This window comes from Leptidea sinapis, chromosome 30 (assembly GCF_905404315.1).
Source record: "Leptidea sinapis chromosome 30, ilLepSina1.1, whole genome shotgun sequence".
Taxonomy (NCBI): Eukaryota; Metazoa; Arthropoda; class Insecta; order Lepidoptera; family Pieridae; genus Leptidea; species Leptidea sinapis.
In genome coordinates, this window is record NC_066294.1 from 763,820 (window position 1) to 786,870 (window position 23,051).

Consider the following 23,051-nt stretch of genomic DNA (forward strand, 5'->3'; position numbering starts at 1 on the left):
CAATATTTTGATGTAATCTATATCACATTAACTAAAAGTCTTTATTGCTTATATCTGTGTTTGTAGGAGGCTTGCACAGGATGGCTAGGCTAAAATGCAAGCAATATTGTAGTTCAGCTTCAAGAGCCGTAGTTAGTGTTATTACTGGGATGAAGAGACTTTACAACTTATACGTATTTATGTATGTTTAAATGTATTTATGTATGTTTAAGTAAGTATATTGTATTAAGTATATCGTTGTCTTGCAACCCATAACACAGGCTATATGCTTAATTTGGGGGAAGATAATGATTTGTGTAAAAAGTGTGTCAATATTATTATTATTATATCTCAAACTGATTGGCACAATTGCGGTGACTCTCTGAATTTTTGGTTTGCAATAATCCTGACCACCCCTGATTTGAAACGGACAGGCTGTACTCACTCACCATTATTATACCTAGAAAGATACTATAGCTGTCTTATTAATAAACGCTGTGTAAACTTACTCCAAGTTTAAAATTACATCCCGGTTATGTAATTCTGTAGTAACAAAGATACCTAAGATAAAGACAAAAGGTATTTTACTTGGAATAACTTTACTTCGCTTTTATTAATTGCACAGTAAGAGTTTTTGTTTCTATAAAATCAAGCAAACAGTTTTAAAGTTACAGTAACTTTTATTTCATGCCTTCAAAACGTCCCGCCCATTCACAGGCCCGATCCCTCCACTTTTAAAGTTTGCAGCGTGACGTCACAACGTGTAGCGATCCGCTCCGCAGAACCAAGCTTACCTACTTAATATAACGAAGACTGTACTACAGAAAATTTTACTTATTAATTATTTATTGTCTAAACAAAACAACGTGCTTCTATTGTTATTATGATTTCAGTCACATAATTTAAGTAAGAGCAGTGCTAATATGTTGCTACAGTACACTAATAGACGGTGACTACTCGTATAAGTCAGACTCCAATTCTATTTGAATTTTCAATGTCTGTTTGAATTGAATTTCCAAATGCATGTCGGTTTGAGATGTTTTCTCGAAATGTTAAGAGTCCCAAAGTTCCACATCAACAACCAAACAAATCAAAATCAATTTTGAACATAAAACAGATCGTCCAGCAAATATTCAGAATCGGCTGAACCTATTTTAATGTTTCTTTTGGCATAATCATTTGAAACACCAAACTACTGCTACCGACGCGGATGCTCTGCTCACGACGTGTAACATTCCTGGGATTTTTTTTTATGGAATAGGAGGACAAACGAGCGTACGGGTCACCTGTTGTTAAGTGATCACCGCCGCCCACAATCTCTTGCAACACCAGAGGAATCACAGGAGCGTTGCCGGCCTTTAAGGAAGGTGTACGCGCTTTTTTTGAAGGTACCCATGTCGTATCGTCCCGGAAACACTGCACAAGGAAGCTCATTCCAAAGCTTTGTAGTACGTGGAAGAAAGCTCCTTGAAAACCGCACTGTGCAGGACCGCCACACATCCAGATGGTGAGGATTATATACTAATTTGTGGCGTGTCGTGCGAAGGTGGAATTCGGCGGCAGGAAACAGGTTAAACAGCTCTTCGGAACACTATTTTAATTCGGCTTTTTCGTGGGTTTAGACCGCTAAAAAAACATAAATATAGTATTTTCTTTGATTAATGTGAGTGTTACGCATTTAAGTAAAGTACTTTTTAAAGGATTAAAATGAGGGTAGCTGTAACTGAACTTTTTATATTAGGTATTTGCGTAAAAGCTATAATTAAAAAATTATAAAAATGTTTTTATAATTTCTTTATTTAACCCGATGTTAAGTGAACGCAAACAGAAGCGGATATTCAGGGGACTGCGATTGGCTGGAGATAGTGTTTGTCATAGTTGTAATTATGAAGTTAGCGCCATTTGTTGCCTCGGAGGTGGTATTTGCACAAAATAAGAGGACACTCAGTAAATTCCATCCGTCTACAGCAAGTACCTCCTACGAGGCAACAAATAGCGCTAAACTTCACAATGACACCTATGACAGATTTAAAGGTTCGCCGACGCCGGAGGGAGCTTCTTCAAGTTATTTTCTCTTTGTACAAGGACGCGTCGTCATGACAGGTGTTCATAATTGATGATCACAAAAAAACTGGAATTTTCATACACGCCTAACTTCTTCATTACCAAAGAGGATGTAAATACTACGTTATAATAGGCGGAACTGCCTAAGTAAAAAATGAAATTTAGTTTAATATGAAACGTCAAATTCAAACAAACGTCAAATGACTGCATCATTTGACATAAGTTTGAAATAGTTGTAATTACAGTATCGCGATTGGCCACGACGTCTAATCCGGCTTCGTTTGAAAGGGAACCGTTGCTTAAGACGTAGTGAATTTCGGCTATCTCCGTTTTTTACAAGATTAAAGCCGTCATCTGTCAATCTATCAATGACTGCACGATTCATACAATCGAGTGAATCGATTTTTTCTTAGGGAGTTTCACTAGGCAGTTCATTACTTTGATATTGGGTAAATTGTATGTGGCTTCCGCACAAGCCACAATAGAAAGAGTAAATAAAATTTCGATCATTGTTTCATGATTGACTTACGAATAAGTAACTCTACAAGTTTCCAATTAAAGTTATAGTCACGAGTAATATATGCAGACTTGGAAAGCTATATGGATTTAATGTATTATAATTTACCGATATTTTGTTAAAATGAAAATTCCATTATTGTTTTGAAGCGCAAACTTAACTTGTTTTTAACATACAATTCAGCCATTAAAATTTTATTTAATTATTAATAAGAGAAAATAGAAGGTAGACAGCCCTGCGACCTCAAAACACTTGAGAGGTTCGCTAACATACGGCTCTCTGAGGATTTCCTCAGAGAGCCGCCCACGATAACTTCCTGGAATACATTAGCCCTCAGTTACCGACAACTGACAAAACTGTAACGACATCTCTCCTGAACGTAAAATATCACTTTGTAACTAGATGATTCCCTAGATCATCACTATTGAAGTAATAATACATTGATACAATGTTTCTCATAGTACCAGATTGTTTTAGATGTTTAGTGAAAGAAATTATCCATCTAAAATATAATTACAATTTACAAATATCTTTATTTTGCTAGGAAAGTATGTAAAGTGGTATTATTCATAATATAGGTAAAGTCCATAAATCTGCTGTAAACAGGAAGCTTTCATTAGAGCCGTATTCATAAAACACTACGCAAAGTGAAAGGATTCTACAGGAGATATTGTATGTACACCTGAACAAGTTGACAACGTTTAAATGACAACTTGTTTATGCTTAATGAATAAAAACATAAGTTAACTTATAATATGGATTAATTGTTATGTATGCAACTATGTGGGTGATAATAGTATCACATAAGTGTTTTAATACCTAATTATCAATAGTATAAATCAGTTAAATTATATATCATAATATCAGTTACATACACGTATAAAATGGAAACCTCTATAAAAGATTCTGAAACATTTAGCTTACTGATAATATTTAAAAAGCCAGTCCTAGTAACCTTAATATCATCCAAAGGAGTGTTATTATTAAAACGGATGATATGATGTTGTACTGAATTTCATTACAACACTCGTTTGGAGAATGTAATGGTTATAAGGACATTGGGTGTTTTAATGTTGGCAATAAGCTAACTGTTTTAGAATCTTTAATAAAGGGTTTAAAGCATTGGTGTAGATAATATTACTAACACTCTTTGTAGGAAAACGTAAAACCTGTTTAGTTTTTTGTTAACATAATGTGTCAAGTCCTTAATTACAAAGACAAAATTGTAAGTAGCAGCAAGTAACTGCTAAATCCCCGGCCACAACAGACTCACGAATTTTATTTTTAGATTTTAGGTTAATAATTATTTCTTCTTTCGCTGAGTAATAATTTGGCACGACCATAATACCTATTAAATGCGTAATACATTTATATGCTGTGTGGTATATTATATATATCATCATCAGCGGGAAGACGTCCACTGCTGGACAAAGGCCTCCCCCAAAGATTTCCATGACGATCGGTCCTGCGCTGCCCTCATCTAACGTATTCCGGCGATCTTGACCAGATCGTCAGTCCATGTTGTGGGGGGCCTACCAACACTACGCCTTCCGGTACGTGGTCGCCATTCGAGGACCTTACTGCTCCAACGGTCATCTGTCCGCCGAGCTACGTGCCCTGCCCGCTGCCACTTCAGTTTCGCAATCATTTATATGTATACCTTACAGCATATATTTATACTTAAAGTAACAACCAATTTTCTTCAGACGTCATCATTTTCCGTTAGCCCTCCTCCTGATATTCTATATGTCCTACGGTACGAGCCATCTCCATCCTATACACAGTTCAGAGTTCTAGTAACTGCCTTAATACACACACGTCAGAATTCAGACGAAATATTATAAAAAACAAGTTTATCCTATTTTGTAACAAAACATCCCAACCGAAAAATTTCAAGCTACAACGAACAAAATAAATAAAACCATTGAATCATAACGCACGTATTATATCACCGTGATTGTTGCAGTCAAAACAAACCACAAGAGTCATTGAAATCTGCGACACGCTATTGTGAACTCTATATTCATCACAATTAAAGATATAACGGTATATACCTACTACAGTCGATGGTTGTGGTATTCAGTTTGCTGAATATTGCGTGAATCTAACATTGCTGTGACTGTTATAAATTGAACACTATACAGAGTTTAAGAGTGATCATTTAGTTTTATAAGCCAATGTTTTTTTTTTGCAATAAGGGACGAGAAGAGCAGGACGTTCAGCTTATGGTAATTGATACGCCCTGTCCATTACAATGCTGAGCCGCTCAGGATTCTTGAAAAACTATCTCATACGCCTAGTAATTTCACTAACTTCCCTCCTTAGCGGCGCCCTTCAGACCGAAACAGAATAATGTTTACACATTAATCCTCCATGGAATAAAAAGGCGCCGTTGTGGTATCCATAATCTAGCCGGCACTGGCTATGCCGAATGCGAAGCATTGCATATATAATATAAAATAAGAATACCTTTCCTTTCCTTCAAAACATTCAAAAAAGTGATGTTATTCCGAAATCCAACAAGTCCAAATTGAGAATGCCATGTGGGCATGTAATGCATTAACCCTAAAAAAGGAATTCCATCCACTCTTCACAATATTTTGTTATAAATATTATCACATTCACACACAAACACAGTTATTTCATTTGTTATCTGTTTATTAACGTAAAAATCGTGGCCTATGATTATGTATGAAAGTTTTGCACGCTGGCGAGTTAATGGTAACTTGGTCATATATTTTGGAACACATTTTTAGGCTAGAGAGGGGTTCGAATTCCTGTAGGTGTAATCATTCATATGGTGAATATGTTTGTTTCAGAGCCATCGATGCTTATATGTATTTATGCATGTTAAAGTAAGTATATTGTATTAAATATATCGTTGTCTTGTACCCATAGTACAGGCTATGCCTGGTAGAATAACGTGTTGAATGTATTTAATGTATAAGTTCCATCAATTCTTTTAGCAAGTATTTTAATTTTATAAAATCATGGATAGCAATGATCAACTTTAACGTAACCTTTACATGACGTGCGTGACTTTTTGCTCGTCTCTATCGCGTCTCTCCCATCGCACAACTTCTTTCATAATTGCTGAAGCTCAACTTAATCTACGATTGAATCCCAACTTCCAGCATCAGCCCTGACGATGCAAGCTGTTCATCCACATTGTGGCTCTGAAAGACCTAACTATAAATACACATACTTCAGTAAGCCTCTCATTATTCCTTAGGTGTATGCACTCGATCCAGGTTAGTGTCGCAACATGCTAGAAATCAGAGAGGAATTGAGAGCAGTTATATGGGGCTAAGACTATGAGACAAAATTAATAATATCACAACAAGAAAGAAAACCAAAACAAAAGATCTAGCCATATCTGTTCTACGTTTAAAATGGAAATCGACTGGACATATACAAATAACAAAAGACGAAAGATGGTTCAAAGTAGTAATGAACTGGTACTCTATGAATAGGAAACGAAATCGAGGCAGGCCTAATAAGAGATAGAGCGATGACACAGTAGAAACAGCAGGAAAGATGTGGACAAGAATCAATGGAGTAGGCTCTTTTACCGCTAAAGGCGGTCCTTATATCGAAAATAATAACTAATAATACAAACAAAATAGGTACCTTTATTTAAAATAGTGAAATACTGATAAATTCAATTTATAAGTAAATACCTAAATATATAGATGTGAGGAAATAAAGCTCTGAATAAAAAAATAAAAAATGCAAGAAATAGAAAACTCGCAGTGTCCTGTTGTTCCAACCTTAAGATACCACACATAAGAATATTTTCAAATGCAAAGCAAACTAGAGATATTGCAATAAAATCCACCGGAATCCCGATGGAAATTACTTGTATTCCCTTAAGTTGAAGCACATAATATTTTATACTCAACAGCCGGAAATTTGAAACGTAGGTACTCATTTGACGAATATTAATTAAGCACAATATTACATATTATTCCGTTCGGATGTGTGTCTGTTGCGTTACGAGGAACCAGTCATAATTAATTAAGCTGTCAAAGTGATGTGTATTGTATGCTTATATGAAGTTCCTATAATATTATAACATGATGAATTATTAGTTATTATATTAAACTAAAGTGTTAATGGATATGTTGCAAAAGGCTATTAGGAACATCTACATGCATTGCTTTAATTAGATTTTGATATTGTATTTTCTTGCTCTCTACTATTACTACTTTATATTTTTTAGATAAACAACAGTTTCATACATTTGTATTTTCTCTGATTAACGCGAGTGCTACACATTTAAATAAAACACTTTTAAAGGATTAAAACGCGTGTAATTGTAACTGTCTTTACATTAGATTTTTGCGTAAAAGTGAAACCCCCTACGAAACGAGATCTGCCGGGCTAAGATGCGCAATGCGTCATATGTCGTGACGCGAGAGACTAAAGTTGTCGACATCGGTTAATTTCTCGTTTACCTTAACGTGCACACTAAGTTCCCGACGTGGGTTGGTTAAAATAAAATAAAAATGTAACTTTTACGCAAAAATCTATTTTCAAAACAGTTAAAATTACACGCGTTTTAAACCTTTAAAAGTGTTTTATTTAAGTTACACACAATTCCCAATAACCCGAGTAAGTTATTTACATAACAATTTCGACCTAAATATTTTAATATATTTTGTCTGGCCATAAGTTTCATTTCAAATATAAAAAAAAATGCTTTTCCTCCCGGGGTATGTTAAATACGCTGTAAAGCGTGTTCAACACATGCTGCCGTCTCATCCTTCGTGGCGATGGACGCCGTGTAAGTCGAAGCTATAACTCCTAATTTGGTAAAAGACCAAAATATCTCTGATTGTCGGTTAGCATGATTATTTACGCCTTTGTTTTGTTGTTTGGGCTACTTGGAATTAGACTGGATTCGATAACAACCTCAGTACGTAAAGGCGCAACCAATATGCCTTCACAGTCTCCAATAATTTATTTATTTATTATATACAGACACTTTATCACATAATATTACATCATATTTGGTGCCTACACTAGGCGTAGCCTGTCCTGTAGGCAACCAATTTACATTCTATGGTTAACAATATAAACCGTAAGGTCACAAAGTGCACTCTGTATGTGTGTGTGTGTGTGTGTCTCTGGGTGTGTGTGTGTCTGTGTGTGTTTGTAGGTGGGTGTGAGTGAGTGTGAGTGATTAATCATGTTACAAAGTATAAACATTATATGAATGCTAAGCTATCACTTTAAGAATAGCTTCCATGTCTGCATAAGTGAGTGTGTGTAACCATCTCTGTATTTTAAATTTGACCTGATGGACCGAGCAATTTTTAATAGAACATTTTAAATTTACCTTTTTGTATATATATATATGTATGTAAGAATGGGCTAAATCTACTTGCAAATGTTGTATTTATTATTGGTGTTGGAATTTTGTACGAAAGGGTATCTTGTAGGTTTTTATAATTAGGCAAATTCAGGACCTCCTTATGCATGCTTGCAATGCTTCTCTGTATTTCAAAACAGAAGTTGACTTTTCTTGAATGTGCTCATAGAAATTATTTACGCAAAGAACAAAAATTACTTACCTTCCATTTAGCAGAATGGTTAGTGAACCTGACTACTAAGCTAGAGGTCCCGGGTTCGAATCGCGGTAGGTGCAATCATTTTTATGATGAATATAGATGTTTGTTTCCGAGTCATGGATATTTATATGTATTTCTGTATGTTTAAGTAAGTATATTGTATTAAATATATCGTTGTCTTGTACCCATAGTTACAGGCTATGCCTAGTTTGGGGCAAAATAATTTGTGTAAAAGTGTGTCAATATTATATTACATTTATTGAACTTAAATACTATACTTTATTGTTACAAAAATGTAACTTTTACGCAACTGACAATGGATTAAAACAAAGTTAAAAATAATGAACAAGCTGTTTTTGAGCTATAAAAGGACGGATGATAGGCAGAAAAAATTTCAAAAATTATAGAATTGGTATCAGTCAGTCATAAAACGATTAAATGGGGCAAAAAAGCATAAATTGCAAATAGAAGCTTCAGATTTATATAGTAGTATAAAATTACTTTATTATGTTGGACTCATTACAAGGCTGGAAATATCACCAGCAATAGCGACGATACGATAATAACTCGCTACCATATACCAAGAAACAGTTTATACATCGATAAATTGCATCAATTACTCTACTAAGAACGGTCGAAAACGATTTTCAAATCCAACGAAAGAATCCTTATTAGTCAAACTACCAATCAGCATACAATTAAAACACTTCAAATGTTTTCACGTAAGAGAAATAAAAGAATCAGCATTCGTTGTGAACGGAATATTCAATGAGGCTGTCTGGTCGGAGATCGATTATGAGGTAAGTACTGTGGCTCAGAGAACAACTGGTGCATAGATAGAACGAAGATAATACTCAGATATTACTGGATGGATGTACAATAAATATTCATTTATCCATGAATTCATTAGGATTTTATTATTTCTAAAATTATTTAATCTTTGATGTTGTTATTGTTGACTTTTAAATTAATTCGGTGCATTAAGCAACATTTAACATGACTGTCCTGTCGGTCTCTAAATTTTTTTAAAAATCAATTAAATACAATAAAGGACGTTACATCTTTCTTCTCCATCATCCATCCTCCGTCATCATGAAGTCATGTTTGTAAGAGATATGTAATAATAAATACAATAATATACTAATTATCATTTTTAGGTGTGATGATTATTTTTTTCTAGTTATTCTGATTAGGTTACCTGGTTTTATTTTATAATAAATTTTATTTTAAAGAGTACCTACTTTCAAATATCTATTTTTTACATATCCTGTATTATGTATATGTCCTATGTTCTATGCAAAGTACACAGTAGTATTGATTCTCAACTTTTTTTTCTTTTTTATGGAAAAAGGAGGATGAGCGTACGGGTCAACGCCCACATTCTCTTGCAACACCAGAAGAATCACAGGAACGTTGCCAGCCTGGAAGTTGTACGCTTTTTTTGAAAGTCGTGTCGTCGTATCGTACTCATGTCGTATCGCCCCAGAAACACCGTACAAGGAAGCTCATTCCACAGCTTTGTAGTCCGAGGAAGAAAGCTCCTTGATAACCGCACCGTGAAGGACCGCCACACATCCAGATGGTGGGGATGACATCCTAACTTGTGGCGTGTCGTGCGAAGGTGGAATCCGGCGGCAGGAATCAGGTTAATCAGCTCTTCGGAACACTACCCGTGATAAATGCGGTAGAAGACACTGAAGCGTAGTCTCTACGAAACGCCAAGTGATCCAGCCGTTCACAGAGCACTGGGTCCCCGACAACTCGAGCTGCTCTGCGTTGCACGCGGTCAAATGGATCGAGCTGATACTTGGGTGCGCCGGACCAGAGATGACAGCAATACTCCATGTGTGGCCGGACCTGCGCTTTGTAGAGCGCTAGAATGTGGGCCGACAACTCGATTGCGAGATATATTTTGCTAGTTTTATAAGGCAATTAAATTTTGTCTTAAGCATACAGCAAAGTATGAATGTAATGTAATATATATCGTATGTTTAATCTTCGTATTACAATGATTTTTCACAAATACCACCTGATAACCTTACCTTTCCTCTTTTGTAGAACAAGTTGTACGAACTCTATCTGTGCATGAATCACTCTACGTCTGGGTATTGTGTGCGAGTATTTGTGGTCTTACAATCAGTGCCGGACAATCTATGATGTTAACTCAACAATAGAGGTTCGTTTCGGTATTTCTTTGTGATGTGTTGTAGATATTTTCTTTTTATTGTGATTGGATTCTTAAAGTAAAATATTTTTTAACTTTGAGAACATGGTTTACAACAATCCACTGTTAAACGATACTTACAGTTTTAATCACTACCTCTAACTTATAAAGCTACTTATGTTGAGAAGACTTGGCAAAAAGCTCAATAACTACTATTTTAAAAGTAAGTATAATAATAAATCAATAAGTAGTATCCTGATATAAGTCTTAACAATACAGTCTATAAGAAGAACATCATATAATAAATTATTATCTATATGAGATGCCGAATAGCAGGCGAAATAATTTTAATTCAAAATATAAATGAAAATTGATAAAACTTATCCGAGCTACGATCATTACTACAAATAGTAAATATAGTCCTTTATCTATTTCTGAAGTTCTCAGCAAAAAGTGAGAAATATCTAGACTTATTTCAATATATTTATGACTCAATACACACAGGTTGTATCGTTAAGTATAACCAGAGGTTTATTCCGTTACTATTACAGATGTCAAAGAACTTTAAACTGATATCCAAAGTACGTTACCTAATCAGTAAAATGACATCAATAACTTTTTCCTTGTGTTAACATTTTGGTTATGACAGTTTCTAATAATCTAAATTCACTTATGTGTGTATGAGCATACATAACATTATCATGAATATATTGAGAGGCAACAGTTAAGATGTTAATTACTTTGAATTTTGCACTCGATTATTGTAATATATATTGTATCTTATATATATTATAATAGCGCGTCAGAATTTCAGCTTAGCTTAAGATAGTCAACATTATAATACAGAAACCTTCAATTATTGAATTTCAGGGAAACAGAGATTTTGATAGATTGCAGGACAGTATAGTATTACTATCACTCGAACTTATCTAATTTGTAATAATTATACTTATATACAAATTATCTATTCTCAAACTAGGCATAGCCTGTACTATGGGTGCAAGAAAACGATATATTTAATACAATAAACTTACTTAAACATACATAAATACAAATAAACATCCATGACTCGGAAACAAACATTCATATTCATCATATAAATTATTGCACCTACCGGGATTCGAACCCGGGACCTCCAGCTAAGTAGGCAGGCACACTAACCACAGGGCTATAGGGGTTGTCTAATGATTACCCATTTGAATTGTAACGTGTACAGTTTTGTAAGTGAACTTCTGCTATTGTTGTTATGCTAAAAAACTTCCTTTAATACAAAACAGAACTAAAAAATAGAAAATAATTTTCAATACGCTTAAATTTGGAATTCTGTCATTAATAAAAGATATACATTATTGTATAAAGCACACGGTGCTTGATATCAATTGTAATATATAATGGAGTTGACAGGTACATTATTTTTATTAGGTCCACTAGAAATCACACAATGTAACAAATCCGAGTATCCACATGCGATAACCATCAGATCAATATTAATATTCTATTGACTGTGCCTCATAAATTCTGTACGAAGTCAAATTTAATTCAAAATAACGACGACATCCATAACTAATGTATTCTTAGATACCCCAAGAGTCTGTAAAGTTCAGCAAGCTATTATAGTAATGAATCCCTCACTTACCCGAGAGAATAGCTGAGTGCGAAGATTGCATTCAATATCGGAATGCATTAATATTTCCGAGTACGACCGCTGCATCCCGTTAGCGCTATCTTACAGATTCGATTGGATTTTGTATTCATTCTACTTTTACTTCTTCGATGTCGAAAACGTCTTATGCTTTAAGAGCTAGGTAAATATTACTACTAAGAAATATTATTAAATTGGGCCCGTTGGGCTGTTTTCCCGCGTATTGTTGTAATAAACCAAGGTTACTTTTTCACTTGTAAAATTATGCGAGTCGGTGTCAACCAACTGATGAGAACAACCATGAGGCTTGACAACTTGTGTCTCAAGGTGACGAGCAATTGCAGTGCCGCGCAGAGTTTTTGGGTTATTTAAGAATCCTTGCGGCACAGCATTGTACTGGTTAGGGCGTATCAATTACCATCAGCTGAACGTCCTGCTCGTCTCGTCCCTTATTTATAACCGACTTCGAAAAAGGAGGAGGTTCTCAATTCGTCGGTATGTTCCGTTTTTTATGTTTGTTACCTCAAAACTTTCGACTGGGTAAACCGATTTTGATAATTCTTTTTTTATTTGAAAGCTGGTGCTTCCCGTCTGGTCCAGATCTGACTATCGAATATCGGGCCAAACGATTGCGATGATTCTTTTTTTAATGGAAAGGATATACTTTAATAAATTTCTATTATTTCGCTTGTTATTTGGTAGTGTTGAGTATAAGTCCGAATGTTTTTAACAAATTTACATGCTTCTACGATGTAAATTGAAGTAAGAGTTAAAATTTTGTGTTTAATAAAATATGGTCTACATGAATCCATCTGCTGAATAATTTCTAAAATTCTGATACATTTTTTCTGTTGAATAAATATATCTTTTATTTCACAACAGTTTCCCCATATTAATATTCCATATGATGATCTAGAATGTGCATATGCATAATAAGCAGCAAGGGCAGATTTGAAATCTGTTACGCGTTTTAGTTGGTAAAGAGCATTAGTAAAAGATGACATTTTGCTTTTTAATTTCTGTAGATATGGCTTCCATGTCAAGTGTGAGTGTAAATCAATTCCCAGTAGTGTAGCTGTGTCAACTGTTTCAAGTTGTGAATTTTTGTAAGAATAAGATATATTGAAGGGGGATTTTTGATAAGGTTTAAAAGGTATAATTTTAGGTTTATTAATATTAAGTTCAAGATTATTATTATTTAGCCAATAAAAGATTTTGTCCATTGTAATATTTAATTTTTCTTCTAGTTCTTTTAAATTAGAGCATGGGATCAAAATAGAAATGTCATCAGCAAAAAGAGTACAATCATCGTCTATTAAGTTAGGAAGATCATTTATGTATATGAGAAACAATATACAACCCAACACACTGCCCTGTGGAATCAATCCTGATAAGTGAGCTTTATTAGATCTTATGTGGTCTATCTTTCCAGTCTCGAAGTTAGTATTTTCTATTTCCACATATTGAAAACGATTATTAAGGTAAGATTTGAACCATTTGTGGGCAATTCCTCGAATTCCTGAGAGAAATAATTTTTCTAGTAAGATATCATAAGAGACTCTATCGTATGCTTTGCTCATGTCAAGCAGTAGGCCAACTGAATATTTTTTATTATTAATTGAATCAAATATTTTTTGTATGTATTTGTATATCGCTAAAGTTGTGGAATGGTTTTTCCTGAAACCATGTTGACTTTCATTTAGGATATTATATTTTTCCAGAAAACTACTTAGGCGTATAGCCATTGCAGATTCAAATGTCTTCGCTGATGTAGGAAGAAGGGCAATAGGTCGGTAATTGTTTACATCAGATGTGTTTCCTTTCTTATATACTGGTTTTATTATGGATATCTTTAGATCGTCCGGAAATAATCCTTCACAGAATGATTGATCAATAAGTTTAGTGTACGGGTAGGTTAAAATATCAGCACATTTTTTTATTAAAAAAGGGGGGATTTCATCTATTCCGAAAGAGTTTTTATTCTTAAGATTATTTATTATGTTAAAGATGTCTTTGGGTTCAAACGAATTTAGAAATAACAATTGATTAATTAATTTATTAGAATTTATAGCTATATTGTCGTTTTTTACTTTAGGGCTTGATGAGATGGATAAAGAGAAACTATTAAGGCGAGGTTTTCCCAACACTTTAGGTAAAAATTGCGCGAACGTTAGATCCGATAGGTACGCATGGACACGGGCGTCGGGCATGGCTGAGAACGAACCGAGCGATGCGGGTCAACGACCGCCGACCCAGAAGGACCGCGTAATATTTTTTAAAACTTACAGTTGTGCAAGAGTACGGAATTACTGTGATAATATTTTTTATGCATTTTTGAAGTAAATCTTTTTTATCAACGTATGAGAGAAATGTTATATTTCGCGCAAAATTATGATTTCAACATTATGGATATCGTATCCGAGATGCTCGAAGGTGCAGAGAACTAATTTGGGATCATATTTGAAATCCAAGATGGCCGCCGCACAAAATTATGATTTCAGCAATATGGATATCGTGTCCGAGGTTCTCGAGGGTGCAGATAACGATTTTGTGATCATTTTTGAAATCCAAGATGGCCGCCGCACAAAATTATGATTTCAGCAATATGGATATCGTGTCCGAGGTTCTCGAGGGTGCAGAGAACGATTCTGTGATCATTTTTGAAATCCAAGATGGCCGCCGCACAAAATTATGATTTCAGCAATATGGACATCGTGTCCGAGGTTCTCGAGGGTGCAGAGAACGATTCTGTGATCATTTTTGAATTCAAAGATGGCCGCCGCTCATAATTATGATTTCAGCAATATGGATATCGTGTCCGAGGTTCTCGAGGGTGCAGAGAACGATTTTGTGATCATTTTTTAAATCCAAGATGGCCGCCACACAAAATTATGATTTCAGCAATATGGATATCGTGTCCGAGGTTCTCGAGGGTGCAGAGAACGATTGTGTGATCATATTTGAAATCCAAGATGGCCACCACACAAAATTATGATTTCAGCAATATGGATATCGTGTCCGAGGTTCTCGAGGGTGCAGAGAACGATTCTGTGATCATTTTTGAATTCAAAGATGGCCGCCGCTCATAATTATGATTTCAGCAATTTGGATATCGTGTCCGAGGTTCTCGAGGGTGCAGAGAACGATTGTGTGATCATTTTTGAAATCCAAGATGGCCGCCGCACTTAATTATGATTTCAGCAATATGGATATCGTGTCCGAGGTTCTCGAGTGTGCAGAGAACGATTGTGTGATCATATTTGAAATCCAAGATGGCCGCCGCACAAAATTATGATTTCAGCTATTTGGATATCGTGTCCGAGTTTCTCGAGGGTGCAGTGAACGATTTTGGGATCATTTTTGGAATCCAAGATGGCCACCGCTCAAAATTCGTCCTCGACACCCTCGAGAACCTCGGATACGGTATCCATGAGCGGCGGCCATCTTTGAATTCAAAAATGATCACAGAATCGTTCTCTGCACTCTCGAGAACCTCGGGCACGATATCCATATTGCTGAAATCATAATTATGAGCGGCGGCCATCTTTGAATTCAAAAATGATCACAGAATCGTTCTCTGCACCCTCGAAAACCTCGGACACGATAACCATATTGCTGAAATCATAATTTTGTGCGGCGGCCTCTTGGATTTCAAATATGATCACACAATCGTTCTCTGCACCCTCGAGAACCTCGGACTCGATATCCATATTGCTGAAATCATAATTTTGTGTGGCGGCCATCTTGGATTTAAAAAATGGTCACAAAATCGTTCTCTGCGCCCTCGAGAACCTCGGACACGATATCCATATTGCTGAAATCATAATTATGAGCGGCGGCCATCTTTGAATTCAAAAATGATCACAGAATCGTTCTCTGCACCCTCGAGAACCTCGGACACGATATCCATATTGCTGAAATCATAATTTTGTGCGGCGGCCATCTTGGATTTCAAAAATGATCACAAAATCGTTATCTGCACCCTCGAGAACCTCGGACACGATATCCATATTGCTGAAATCATAATTTTGTGCGGCGGCCATCTTGGATTTCAAATATGATCACACAATCGTTCTCTGCACCCTCGAGAACCTCGGACACGATATCTATATTGCTGAAATCATAATTTTGTGCGGCGGCCATGTTGGATTTCAAATATGATCACAAAATCGTTATCTGCACCCTCGAGAACCTCGGACACGATATCCATATTGCTGAAATCATAATTTTGTGCGGCGGTCATCTTGGATTTATCTAACTACCCTAAAGTACATATATACAAAAATCCCGCGTGGCATAATATTCAAAATAATATTACGTAAATTTTATTTTAGTACTTTCCGACTTACATTTACCTATATATTTCAACAAATACGCTGTCGCATCATCATTATTTTTTTACTATGATTCCCGCTTTGTCCTTGTTTGCTAAAATCTTACGTAATGTGAGCCCGAGAGACACGAACACAAAACCTTCCTTGACAGTGGTCACGGGCGTACTGCTGGCTTGAGCGAACATGCAACCAAGGCGTCGCGTTTGGTTTATTACGAAAAAAATTAATATAAAATAATTCATAAAGCGTATTGATAAATCCCACAGATTATAAATACTAATAAACTATCGAATAAAATAAGTTTTGAGTTTATAGCTATCATAGTTTTATGATAATATAAACAATTCAAATAAAAAAGACTATTTTTCAAAAAATAAATCTATCTAGATTTTTTTTCGTAATCGTGTTTTCGAAAGAGCGATAATTTAGATAAAGAAATGAAGATAAATATGTCAAAAAATTGGAACCGTAGTATTTGTAGAAGTATTTTAAGTAGATTTTTAAAAATGTTACTTTTTAGGACTATAGCGCCTTAAATGTATTTAGCAATAATTTTCGGATCTACTATAATATTATTCTCTGAAGATTTAAGAGTTATGTTTTGCTTTATTCTTATAGTACTTTTATTTGTTTCATTTTTTATTATTTTCCACATGGATCGTGTTTTATTATCAGCTGAGCTGAATTTACGGATATTTATAATTTTCTTAGATTTATTTATATAACTTTTTAAAACTTTGCAATATCTCTTATAAAAATTTGTTAGAACTTTATTTTTGGTTTGTGATGCAAGGAGTTTTAATAATCTTTTATTTTGACATGATTTTTTAATTCCTAGTGTTAAATAAGGTTTATTTTGGTTTAGAGTAAATTTTGTTAGTAATTTAGGTATGCATTTATTCAGGGCAGTAACAATTATATTTAGGAATATCTTATGGTTTTCGTTAACGTTATTGTTAGGCTTAAGTTGATCATCCCAGTTGATATTCGCGAGTTCGTCTTTAAATTTATTTATAATAAAGTCATTAAATTTACGTTTTAATTCAATGAAGGACTGTTTATTGTGGACAGTAAAAGGTAATGTGAAAATGATGCCCTTGTGATCTGATAATCCAAAATCATATACTTCAATTTTTGATCCTTCTAGATAGAAATTTGTAAAAATGGTTAGGTTCTGATTACGAAATCCATGACAAAGTAACGGAACTCTTCAATTCTTAGGAGCAAATTAACGATATTCGGCCGAATCTTTTTTATGCTGTCCGGATATTTAAGCCACCTACCATAAAATAGTTATGGTCAAGTAAATGTCGTAGTCGAATATGATGATCAATGGGACTCCTTAACGACTTACAGTAAGGGTGCGATCTGTGGCAGAATTTCTAACTGTCTGTAATCAAATTGCAAAGCACTTACGTTCATTGCTGCATAAAAAAATTTAGTTTATCTACACATATTTAGACAAATTTTTAGTTAGTGTACTTCAAATTCACTAAAAGTCATAAAATAAAAAAAATAACAAAAAAGCAACCGACTTCAAAAACACTATTCCAAAACAATTATAGATACAATGTGCACTAAAAAGTATAAAAATAATTGCATGTTTTTATACAATCTAATTAATTAATCTTATTCTAGTTACGATTATTGTAATTTTTGAAGTCGGTGTCAACCAAGATAGGTTTGTTACTACATACATAGTTTTAGGCGAGACGTGCTGGAGTCGTGACGAGGCGGGAGGCGAGAGCGGGTCGCGGCGGAAGAACACCGATTCCAAAAGTAACAATAATCGTAACTAGAATTAGATTAATTAATTAGAGTGCATAAAAATACTCAATTATTTTTATACTTTTTAGTGCACATTTATAGTTTTGGAATAGTGTTTTTGAAGTCAGTTGTTTATTTTGTTAATATTTTTTCATAAAAAAAATATCATTGTAATATGTATAAATTGGTGTAATAAACCTTATGAGTCGGCAATAGAAACTATAAAAGAGTTTATTAATATTAAATATTATGTCATTTTATCTACAATTGAGTGACCTGTGTAACAAACAATATGAATAACTCTTACAGTGTGATCAATAGCTCTGGTCCCATTATGAATGTCAATTCAATGTATTGAGCGGTGCAAGTACCGTCGCTCGCTGCACCGCTCTGTGTTGTGACCTACATTTACTCCGTTCTCCCATTGATCCTTCCCTCATTATCCCGCGCGGCGACGTCGGCACTCAACTAACTTGTTAAAGGATTAGATTGTATTCGTTTTATGGAGTCTAGATTTTATAAAATACTGAATATACGTGCTCATTACAATAGTTCTATTGATTTTTTTAGTACAATTCAATTTTATGCGTCGAACTCACATACTATATACTCCACAATTCAAGTTCAAATTCAAATTCAAATTCAGATTCAAATTCAAATATTTTTATTCAAAATAGGATTTATAATCACTTATTGAACGTCAAAATCTACCCATTCAAAAGAGACTGCCTCAGACCTGAGAAGAATGGGCGCAAGAAACTCAGCGGGCTTTTTTTTTTATATAAAATATGGATTACAATGTAATATCGTACAATAAACATATATAATTAAAGAGCCTGAGGGTGTTCGCTTTAATCCCAGTCCGTGGTGTCATTAAGAAAATCGTTTATGCTATAATAACCTTTCCCACACAAACGTTTTTTAACAATTCTTTTAAATTTCGTAACACATTTGTTTTGTACATTTTCTGGGATCATATTGTAGAAGCATATACATCGCCCAACAAAAGACTTACTAACTCGACCCAACCGAGTAGAAGGCATAACAAGTTTATGTTTGTTCCTCGTGTTAACATTATGAATGTCACAGTTTCTAGAAAATTCCTCAATGTGCTTATGAACATACAAAACATTATCAAAAATGTATTGAGAAGCAACAGTCAAAATGTTTATTTCTTTAAATTTTTCTCTTAATAATTCTTTAGGACCTAGGTTATAAATGGCGCGAATAGCCCTCTTCTGCAGCACAAAGATAGTATTAATATCGGCCGCACTGCCCCATAACAATATACCATAGGACATAATACTATGAAAATAACTAAAGTATACTAATCTCGCCGTATCTATGTCAGTTAACCGTCTGATTTTCTTAACCGCATATGCTGCAGAACTAAGCCTATTCGCTAATCCTTCAATATGGGGGCCCCACTGCAATTTGGAATCAAGAGTAATGCCAAGAAATATAGCAGATTCCACTGGTTTTACCACCTCGCCATTTAATAAAATATTCGCATCTACATTTTTGACATTTGGCGCGGTGAATTTAATATATTTGGTTTTATGATTATTTAACAATAAGTTATTGGCGCTAAACCAGTACACGATGTCAGATAGAGCATTGTTTACTTCGTCATATAAAACTTGGCTTCGTTTCACTTTGAATATAAGTGAAGTGTCATCCGCAAACAATACCACCTTGTATTTTTTTTCTACAAGGTTAGGTAGATCATTTATATAAATAAGGAAGAGGAAGGGTCCAAGAATAGACCCTTGTGGTACCCCCATACCGAGAGGAGTCCATAGTATAGTGGCATAGCTTCCTGACCAGTGAAATCACAGAAGATACCAAGTGCATTCTGTGATTCCTCCCAGGCCTCAAAAATATTCCTGATGAGTTCAACACCTGCATCCGTAGTCGAGCGTCCCCTAGTAAAGCCAAATTGTTTTATATGAAGTAACTTATAAGTGTTAAAGTGAGTAAGCATTTGGCTTAAAATATATTTTTCAAAAATTTTACTAAGGGTCGGCAACACCGAAACAGGGCGATAGTTATTCGGGTCAGAAGTGAGTCCCGATTTAAATATTGGTGTAATTTTACTATACTTCAGAAGGTCAGGAAACACGCCATGTTCAATACAGCTATTAAAACTAGTGCTAGATATGGTGCTATGACATCAATAACAGAACTTATTATTTTTACAGATATGCCCCATATATCAGCAGTTTTTTTCATTTCTGAGGATCTGAAAGTTTTAATTATTTCTGCTGGACTAACAACACTGAATTTGAAATTTTGTTTACATTCCTTAACATTTTCCAAAAGAAGTGACTCGGCAACACCGGTGGAGGAGACAAGTGTTGAGATGGAAACTGGAATGTCAGAAAAAAATTTCTCAAAAGCAGAAGCTACTTCCTGCTCAGAATGGATTTTTGTATTGTTTATTATTAGATTATATTCAAACTTGCAGTCTTTCGCTCTTCCAGATTCCCAGTTAATAACTTTCCAAGTCATTTTTATTTTATTTGAAGCATTTTTAATTATTGCTCTAATATGCATTGACTTAGCAATAGTACATACTTTCGTAAATAATTTTGAATAATTTTTCACATATACAAGGAAAGATGCATCATGATTACATGATGATCTCTCACTATATTGTTCATATAACCGTTGTCTGCTCCTATGAATATCAGCTGTTGCCCAGTTGTTAAATGACAAGAGACCACCCGAGTTGACTGTCTTTGAAGTAAATATAGAAGCAAACTCTGTTTTAATTATTTTAAATAAGTTACCATACATCTCATTTGGAGTACTGTTATAATTCAAATACAAGTTTGAGAGTTTTTCTGAAACATTGCCTCTATATAGAATATATTCGATTATTCCAATTCCATTCGCCTATTGTTTACCGGAACAAACATAAACTTTTTAGATGAAGTACATTTGTTACCTTCAATATTAAAAGAGGCTAATTGACCAAAGTGGTCTGAGCTCAGTTTACTAATTATTGATTGAGAAATAGGTTTATAATTAGTAAAAATATTATCAATACAGCTTTTAGAGGTGCTGGTTACTCTAGTAGGTTCTAAGAAAATATTTGATAAATTATATGATTTAAACAAAGATTTGAATCTAATACTTGTGGTGGATTTTCTAATAAGTTAATATTAAAGTCACCACAAATCAAAATATATTTCTTAGATTCTGATAATTTTGATAGAACCTCCTCCAATACACTCTCAAATAACTCATTAACTCATCGGGGGGTCTGTATATACTTACAACAATGGCACACTCAAGCTCTGCACAGGCTATTTCAATGGTACGTTCAACAGAGAGGCCCACAATATCTTTACGGTCTTTGAATTTAAATGATTTACTTATAAGTATAAGAGAGCCGCCACGTGTTGCCTTTTCTCTGCTATAATAATACTTCTTAATATGAAATATATAAAATTAAGAAACAAAACTTTCAATTAAAATTTCGATTAAAAAACCGGCCAAGTGCGAGTCGGACTCGCCCATGAAGGGTTCCGTAGCAGCAAGTAACATACTATAAAAGTTAAGGAAAATGATATTGAATTATTTAGATGGAAGAGGCAAAAAATCGTTGCTAAAAATCATTCAGCGCAAATGAGCTCTCATTATATTTGATACGTATTAAAAAAAAACTATTTACTAGATCTCGTTCAAATCAATTTTCTGTAGAAGTTACAGGGGGTCACACATGTTTCACTTTGGAAGTGTTTCTCACACAAGCTATTTATTCAGTTTAGAAAAAATTGATATTAGAAACCTCAATATAATTTTTACATCCACACGTATATGTGAGATGAAAAAAAAAATTTGAGTATGAGTTCTAGGTATGGGGAACCCACAGAACAGTTTATGTCTTTTAACTGTTCTGCGGGGGAAAACCTCTGAAATTTACTGTTTTTTTTCTATTTTTGTGTAAAAATGATAATGCGGTACATAAGTACATCTACCTACCAAGTTTCAACAGTATAGTTCTAATAGTTTCGGATAAAAGGTGCTGTGACATACGGACAGACAGACAGACATGACGAATCTATAGGGTTTCGTTTTTTGACATTTGGCTGAGGAACCCTAAAAATATGACGGCCGGCCAACTTATGATAGATAGATAAAATATTGTAGAGCTTCGGAATTGCCTTTGCGTCAAAGGAAAATTTGATTTGTACACGGAAAAATAAATCTGTGCAACCAGAACAGAGCCACAGTTTAATAACATTGCGCTTTACAAAAATGCGGCGTCAGAAATAAAAATTATAGTTATCAATGCTCATGTCATTTAAAAAATATACAATATAACACGATATAGTATTCTGCTTCTAGATTATCACCATAATATATATTTCGTTTCATATCTCACTGGTGAAGTCTTAGTACAAAAAAAACTTCGTTAAAAAAATCGACTTCAAAAACTGAAAAGTATAAAATAAACTTGTATTAAATTAAGTCTTTTAATTTAATATACCTCTACTGCAAATCTTGTACCTTTAATATTAATGAAATATTTTTTTTTGTATGTGCTACATATTGATAGGGTTTAGGTAGGTTATTATTTAGCTATGGGGTGGCATACGAAAGGTTCTGCGTGCCTTAAACAATATAGATCCCCTATGTGACGTTCTTGTCAGATACTGAAATATCGTGAAGAACGTTTGCTATCGAAAGACGGGTAGCCCAAGACCCACTTATCGGCAAACTGGTTAATTAATAATTTATAATCAAACTATATGAAAACACCTAAAAAAGCAATAACATAAAGCACAAACTATAAGAAAATCATCCATGTACACAAAAATATTCATGAAAATTTTCATAAAATGATAACTACTGGGTCAAACTATTTCCAAATTCTATGGTACCAAATGGCAAACATTCCGCATAAGGGTTATTTTTTTTCTTACAAGTTGAGCAACGCATTCATATGATGGAAAGTGAACCGCCCCGTCCATTTGAGCTTAGAGACATGATCTGATGTTAA

The 23,051-nt window shown here is 34.4% G+C and overlaps 1 protein-coding gene and 1 long non-coding RNA gene across 2 annotated transcripts in view; both read right to left on the minus strand.

Annotated features, from left to right (window-relative positions):
* The window catches only part of LOC126973838 (uncharacterized), a 453,438-nt gene that overhangs the window by 60,120 nt on the left and 370,267 nt on the right, over window positions 1–23,051 (minus strand). The gene's annotated exons all lie outside the window — the stretch shown is intronic.
* Window positions 1–23,051, minus strand: part of LOC126973817 (uncharacterized) — a 143,088-nt gene that overhangs the window by 6,171 nt on the left and 113,866 nt on the right. The gene's annotated exons all lie outside the window — the stretch shown is intronic.